Below are 7,943 nucleotides of genomic sequence, written 5' to 3'. Positions count from 1 at the left end.
AAAGTCTCCAAAAGATAGTTCCTAAGAAGGCTGGAAAGTAAGGAATACCATCAAGGCAATAATAAAACTAGGTTTTTTTTTTTTTAACATATTAAAACAGAATTCCCTTTTTTCCTTTTATAGAGAGCCATGTTAGGACTTTGATGCACTCAGGGACTTTTATCTTCTTGGGTCCCTTTTCCCAAAAAAACACTTAAAATTATATTTTATGACTACATTGTCATAAAGATGAATATATTAATATTATGTATTATTTTCTTTGACCTAAAAGTTAATTCATTTTTTTCTGATTAAAAATAAAACACTTTCTTTGGCCCTTAGCAGTATTGTGGACCTTAAGCACTGTGCTTCGTGTACCTGCTAGAAAAGTCAGCCATGCTATTATATAGTTATATCTAGAAACTGTATCTTCTTTCAATTCACAATACAGATTCTCATGCCTAGGAGTCACATCTTAGCGAACTAACACACTAGAAACTGCAATACCAAGCAAAACATTAAGTGTAACCTCAAATGCTTTTTTCTCCCCTCCAAATTCATTATATCAAGTTTATTTGATTAGCAAGTATGTCAGCTGATGAAAGTACATTCGCTGGTACCCTTTGAACAATGCTAGCTTTCATCAAGTGTCCTCTGAAGGAAGCTCCAACTCTCGAAGATTCAAATCGTCTATATTTTTATTAGCTGCTGTGTGATGATAATTCATCTCTGCATCACAGCCCACCTTCATTAAATCAGTGGGTTGGACAAACACAACCACAAGAACATAAGCTCCAAAAGGGAGACATGTTTTTCTCTTTTTTTGGTCTGTTTTGTTCATTTTTTTCACTGATGAATCTCAAATACCCACAACTTTCCCTAACACATAGTGAATGTTCAATATGTACTCAGTGAACAAAGTTCAGTTGATTATACCTCCTTTAAATCTCTTTCTACAGTCTGTTTACCACCTCTGTTAGTTTTTGTCACCATTGTCTCTTTCCTTCATTGACCCATCTGCCTCTTTGCTCTAGTTGGTCTCCCTCCTATGTGCTTTTCTGAGTGTTCTTCACAAAGCTCAATGTTGTTGATGTAGTCACTTATTCTAAAGTCTTGTGATGGTTCCTCATATTCTTCAGAAGCAAACAGAATCCAAAGTATTTAAGTACAAGGTATAAAAATCTCTTTATGTACCAACACCATACTATATCTACTCTTGTCCCAAGTAGGCTACTGAATTCTTTGATAGAGGAGAGAATCTGCTCATCTCTTTAGCCTCCAGTTCTCTGCACATGTCATTCTTGTGCATGGATAATCCTTTCTCAAGCCTTTCTTAAATTCACTTCCCTTGACCCTACACCTAACCTGACTAATTTCCACCTGCTCATCACCTTCTCTTCCCTTTATGATTCCTAGGCATTCTCCTACATTCTCGTATATCATCTGTAAATTCCTTTTATGATAACATTCATTTGATTTTACTGTGACTAGGTGTTTAGGCATCTGTTTCTCCCACTGCATTCTAAGTTTCTCTAGGAAACGGCTTCACTGTGCAACATTTTATCCCCAGATCATGGCACAGTATCTGAAACTTGTAAGAAATGTAATAAACAGGCTAGGCATGGTGGGCTTGCTCCTGTAATCCCAGCACTTTGGGAGGCCAAGCTGGGTGGATCACGAGGTCCGGAGGGGAAAGATATATGCCACAAGATAGTGCAAAGGTATGGCATCAAACCCTTCCTGTAGGAGTGAAAGATGTCAAGGCAGAGAGATTTGCATGTCCCACAAGTTACCTTTAGAGGATGCAATGACACTCTCGAGGGAGCTGAGAGAGGCTCGTGACTACTGCAAAGCTAATGGTCTAGGACAAAGAAAGAAAATGATTTCTATGAAAATAAAAGAATGAAATTGGCAAAATGATGTGTGCTGTTGCTGAAGCTAGAGAGTACAAAGGCAAACAAGCTGCATCCTAGGTCTGCTTACTGTAGATAAGATTTCTCTGAATGTAAGTGAGTGCATTGAAAATTCAAACAATCATTCAGTTGTCTTAAACTATAAAACAAAAAGCATCCACAAACACACAACCCACAAGATGGCTTCTGCTACCATTACTGACAGGTTTCTTAAAAGTAGATCAAAAGACACTGTACTCAGTTTTCCCATACACAAATGAAAGTGACAAGGATGAGAAACATGCAGTGTGTAGTATAGATAAAGGAAAAGAAGATTTTCCAACAAATACATATTCTGCTGACAATGAAAAAAAGCAAAAGAGAAAGAAGTATGGTTATGAATGTTGAGGGCCATATTAATCAAAAGAGACTTTGGGAATGAGTGCTGTGCTTTTACCAAAGAGAGTATAGTTTTTAAAGAGAAAGGTCAATCTAGAGTACTGAGTGGCTTGGTGTAAACTGGTGCCTTCTAAGTCTGTTAATTTATTTACTGGCTACGATAAAATCCAGAAAAGTATCAGTGGCTATAATAGCCCAGTTGTATTTACACAGAAGGTCAAATATTACAAGCCTACTGCTCAAGAAAATAAATGTGTGGATAAGCAGGAGGCATAGTTACTAAAAGCAAGAAAGCTGGGTTTAATTCTAGCACTGCCACTGGCTGGCCCTATCAGTTTGGGTAAGCTGCCCAGTGAATCTGTTTCTCAGGCTCCTGGCCTGGAAATAAGAAAATCAAAACAAATGCACTATTAAATCACTTTCTTTTTAATATTTTGGAATTTTATTAAATCCTTCTGATATGCGGTGGAAATAAGAATAAAAAACTGTTTTGTGGAAGAAAAGACATTATTTTAGTGAATGATAGCAGACACATGTTATTGTATTTTACTTTTGTTGTGTTTTGAAACAAAGTCTTGCTCTGTCACCCAGACTGGGGAGCAGTGGCATGATCACAGCTCACTGCAGCCTCAAACTCCAGTGACCCTGCTGTCTCAATCTCCCAAGTTGCTGGAACTACAGACACTTGCCACCCTGCCTGACTAAATTATTATTATTATTATTAATTATTATTTTGTAGAGGTGAGGTTTGTTACCCAAGGGGGTCTCAAACTCCCAGCCTCAAGTGATCCTCCCACCTCAGCTTCCCAAAGTGGTTATTGTACTTTACAAATTGCTTAACATATGTTTTTCAAATCATAGATTTAGAAGTACTTGTAGATATTAGAAAGTTACTGGATTGCAAAATTGAATACAGAAATCTGTCTGGCATTTTATTTTCCTTTCTTTGATGTACCAGAAGAGCTACAAATATTTCCTCTTAATTTCTGACATTATTTGAAGATTAGGCTCTCCTTGCCTGCAAATAAATAAAAATTAATTTTGGAATTAATGATGATTTTGGTTTTCCATTTAGAGCAGTATCAAGGTTTATTTTGAAAGAGCAAAAGAAGGAAAAACCTTGAGTTGCACACATATCTCCTATTCACATTCCACTGGCCCAAATATGTTCACATGGACACATCTAACTGCAAGGGATGCTGGAAAATGTAGTCTTCAGTGGGCAGCAATGTATCCAAGTAAAACTGGAAGTACTTTGTTACTAAAAGAAAAAAAAGTGGATGCTGCTTGGTAAAGCAGTTACTGAAGAAGGGAGTAAGTCTAGCGCCCTAAAAGAGCTGAGTAGGAAATCTGACAGAATGAAAAAAGGAAATGTTTTAAGTGTGGAACTGTCATGGGAGTGCCAAGTCATTAATGAAGAACACCCAGATATCACTGCACAAGCACCTTTTATCCCTTGTTTCCAGGGTATAGGTGGTTAAAAGAAAAACTTTAGCCAAATTAAATCTAAAGTTTAACTGAGCAAAGAGTGAATCAAGCAGTCTCCCTGAGCCAGAATAGGCTCAGAGACTCCAGTGTAGCCACATGGTAGAAGATTTATGGACAGAAAAAAGAAAGTGACATACAGAAAATGGAAGTGAGGTACAGAAGCAGCCGAAGTGGTCATGCTCAGTGTTTGCATTATTTGAATTGTTTGAACAGTTGGCCACCTTTGACTGGCCAATCAAATTTTTCTCAGGGATTGGCACAAGAGTACGCTATAGTCTGTTTACAACTCCATTTAGGTTATAGTTCATGATATATGGAAAAAACTTTAGGCTCAACTTAAAATAAATATGTAAGCAGGAAGCTTTTGGCTAAACTCGATTTAACAACATCAATTTTACTCAAAGCCTGTGGAGAAAACTTCATCAGCATTCAGAAACCTCCTCACTGGCAAGAGAAATGCCATTCAATACCCAAGTCTTTTCTTAGGCTCTGACAAACTCTGTATGACCAGACACTGGAAAACAGAGGAGAACAGGTGTGGAGCTCTGGACAGCTAGGGTAGTGGTCCACCTGAATAAGCCAAAGACTCCACCATAAATTGGAATAAATGTTAATATTTGCTACTAATATTTATATAGATATGACAATATGAAAAAAGCAATGTACACAGATACTTTAAATGTAATATAAAGCCTATATAGGGCAGATCGAATATTATCATAAATAGAGCAGAACGATATTTTGAAACATCACCATTAAGTAGAAAATTTTGTCAGTAGGTGCCAAGGTGATAGACATTAATTATAGGAAAGAAAATCAGTTTTCTTCTAAATGTCTTATTTAGTAATTACTTTTATAAAGATTGTACAATCCCAAGTGTAGATTTCTCACTTTGGCATGAGAAAAAACTACTGTGGATGTGCATGTTGAATGAGAAACGTGCTTTTTAGCTCAAACTTTTTGTTCCATTATTGGGAACAAGAAAGAATTTCTCCTGACAGAATATACCCAAGGTAAAATAGAATTGTTATTAGGAAAACTTTTCCATAGTTGTATATATACCTAAAACATATTTGTCAGTAAAAAGGCTGCTTTAAAAATGTTGTACACAGTATTTTCATTTTCATTAATTGCTTTAGTGTGGCAGCAATTCACTAGGAAGAATATGAATTCACTAGGAAGAATATGAGATGTTCTCTCTCCCAGGACTGCTTTAATTTTACGGAAAGCCACATACGATATTTTGAGAAAGTTACATTTTTCAAATTGAGTGCCAAAAAAAGGTTTTTTTCATGTCTGTTTTACCACTTGACAATCTTTTGACTGCTTAGAAGCTTTGAATATCCTGTGCATGTTGGCTAATTTTCCAGGTTATGAGTCTGAGCCTTCCCAAGGTAGAAGCCAGAAATTAAGTTCTCAACCTCTTTCAAAGTCGGGATAGAGTCGTATGACTTGCATGCTACCAATTAGGTACATACATGCCAGTTTTTGAGTATAAAACTACAAATTGAAGAAGCAGATATCATGCCCGATCCATTTCTGTTCTGGTGGTTGCACGCTTATCCTGTTTCTTAAGATCGAACCAGCAAAAATTTTAGTGTTATCAGCCAACATCCAGTGTTGTGTCTATTGCCAAGGGTTATTGAAGCAGTTATGAAGTGTGATTTTGAGGTTCTTCCTTCCTTGATTTATAGATTTCTGTCTAGTCTTCAAGATTGCTTGAGACAGAAGAATGGGAATTACACTGAGTATATAATTACTTATTTTATATATCTTACTTTTTTTTACTGTATTCAGTGTAAACATATCCCCATTCATGAAATCACTTATGAATATATAATTTTAAGTAACTGCACAGTATTTCCCATTTTACCCTTCAAATCTGTGTTTCATCTTTTTCACACAGCTTTCTTTCTGAGGCTAATCTGTGTATGTGAAATAAAACAGTTCCCTATATCTCTGATTTCAGGTGGGTTTGGACAATGGGGAGCTAGGGTAAAATAGCAGAGAACGGAAGAGGCCTTAAGTCAGGCATTAGATTCAACTTGTTCCTTCTTACCGGATCAACTCTGATTGGCTGCTGCTCTCAAAGATACTCACTTTTCATCCATATTCTGTTAATTGATCCTTACTCACTCCAGCCCAGACATTGCATTCCTTGTGATTTACTTCCACATACTTAGATTCTCTTCAAATAGCTTGAATTTGTGACAATTATGTGTTTTCTTTAGGGTTTCTGACATGAGTTAATATTCCATTGTAGGAATACATAATTTATTTCACCATTTTCCTAGTGTTTTATGTTTAGGATTCTCTTGATTATTTTAAATCTAAACATTGCTGTAATTAGATGCTAATATATAATTCTGATGGTTGTCTCTGGTTCTTTCTTAATTATATTTTCTAATTGCTGCTATGCAGAGACTCTGCTTTTTTTTTTTTTTTTTTTTTTTTTTTTTTTTTTTTTTTTTTTTTTTTTTTTTTTTTTTTTTTTTTTTTTTTTTTTTTTTTNTTGGTATGGATCTCTTTCATTCACCTACATTGCTAAAATCTAACTAGTTATAAAAGGTTAGCTGTAGAATTTCTTGAATTTTACAGAGACAATCCTATCAGCTATAACGAAAATTTTGCTTCTTTCTCTCCAATATATCTACTTTTCATTTCTGTTTCATATCTTATTGCATTGTCTGGCACATTTAGTAACATGTTGATTACACCGTTTTATTTTAAATTAAATTGTACCTCTTTATGGGACACATGTACTATTTTGATAGACACATACAATGCATAATGATCAAATCACGGTATTTAGAAAGTCTATCACCTCAAACATACATCATTTATTTGTGTTGGGTACATTTCAAGTCTTCCAGCTATTTTGAAATATAGAACATATTATTGTTAATTATAGTCACCTTGGTTATCCCTTAAATCTAACTGTATTTTGTAATAATTAACCAATGTCTCTACACCTCCAAGCTGTTTTTAATGGGCATATTTTCATCCTAATTTCAAAGATAATTCTCTTAATTTTACCACTAAATAAAAGCTATTGCTTCAGGATGCATTTCTAGATGCTGAATTATTCAAACAGCATAAATATTTTAAAGGTTCTTGGAATATATTATGAAATTTCTCTCCAGAAAATTCCAACATTTTATACCATCATCATTATTTCCTGGCAGTGTCTTGACCCTCATAACCTTGCCAACATTAGCTGTGAATTAGATATATTTTATTATTTGTAACTGGATTACCTTTTTCTGCTCCCTGGCCACACCTAAACCCTAATGTGCCACAAGAACAATAATAACAAAAAGTAGGAATAAGATTCTGCTGAGAATTAATCAAGAATGTTATCCTTGTCAGTAGCTGACAACATATTCCATTTGCTTTATTATTTTATTTATTTATTTATTTATTTATTTTTGAGACAGAGTTTTACCCTGTTGCCCAGGCTGGAGTGCAGCGGTGCTGTCATAGCTCACTGCAGCCTCATCTACCAGGCTTAGGCAATTCTCCCACCTCAGCCTCCCAAAGTACTGAGATTACAGCTGCAAGTCACTGCACCTGGTCTCTATTTACTTTAAAATCAGGACTAAGTTTTCTATTTCCTAAATTTATGAAACCAGATTTTCTATGTCAAAATATTTCTGAAGCATTTTGATCATTGGGGACATTTTTTTTTCTTTCACATAAAGGACTTTAAAATTTAGAAATTACCCCTAAGCTTGGGGGTACTGTTTTGCTCTACATAAACACTAGACACTTAAAAAAATAAAATTAGAAAACCAATTTCACTTTACCTGCTACACACAGTTTTCCAAAGTGAGATGTTTGTTCCCTAGCTGTATAAATGTAAGTCATAAAAAATACTAAATGTTGACAGTTTTACTCCACCAGAAATTTACATTAGGTAGTCACTGGGCTATGGAAGGTACAATGTCTACGAGAGAACTCATCAAAAACACTGATATAAAACATATTACCTGCCTTTTGTCTCAGAAGGCTGCGTGACTTTTATCTCATACCATAAATAATGGAGGCATCAGCACATTTATCTGCACACAATAACAAATCTCATCCTCTTGGTAATTGTAAAAACACTGAAGCCTGTTATTGACCTTGTGTAAAATATAGGCATGAGACAAAAAGACGAAGAAACTTTTTGTCTGTCTATATCCA

The 7,943-nt window shown here is 35.2% G+C and overlaps 1 long non-coding RNA gene across 1 annotated transcript; it reads right to left on the bottom strand.

Moving 5' to 3' along the window:
- Positions 1 to 4,944: 4,944 nt before the first annotated feature.
- On the bottom strand, positions 4,945 to 5,687 carry LOC119473369. Its single transcript, XR_005202574.1, has 2 exons — positions 5,632 to 5,687; positions 4,945 to 5,476 (listed from the first exon to the last, which is right to left on the bottom strand). It is a non-coding gene; the product is annotated as an uncharacterized LOC119473369 (long non-coding RNA).
- Between the last annotated feature and the right edge of the window lie 2,256 nt (positions 5,688 to 7,943).

Source organism: Cebus imitator, unplaced genomic scaffold (assembly GCF_001604975.1).
Source record: "Cebus imitator isolate Cc_AM_T3 unplaced genomic scaffold, Cebus_imitator-1.0 Scaffold152, whole genome shotgun sequence".
NCBI classification, from domain to species: Eukaryota; Metazoa; Chordata; class Mammalia; order Primates; family Cebidae; genus Cebus; species Cebus imitator.
The sequence above is the reverse complement of the archived record's forward strand: the minus strand, read 5'-3'. Positions and strand labels throughout refer to the sequence as shown.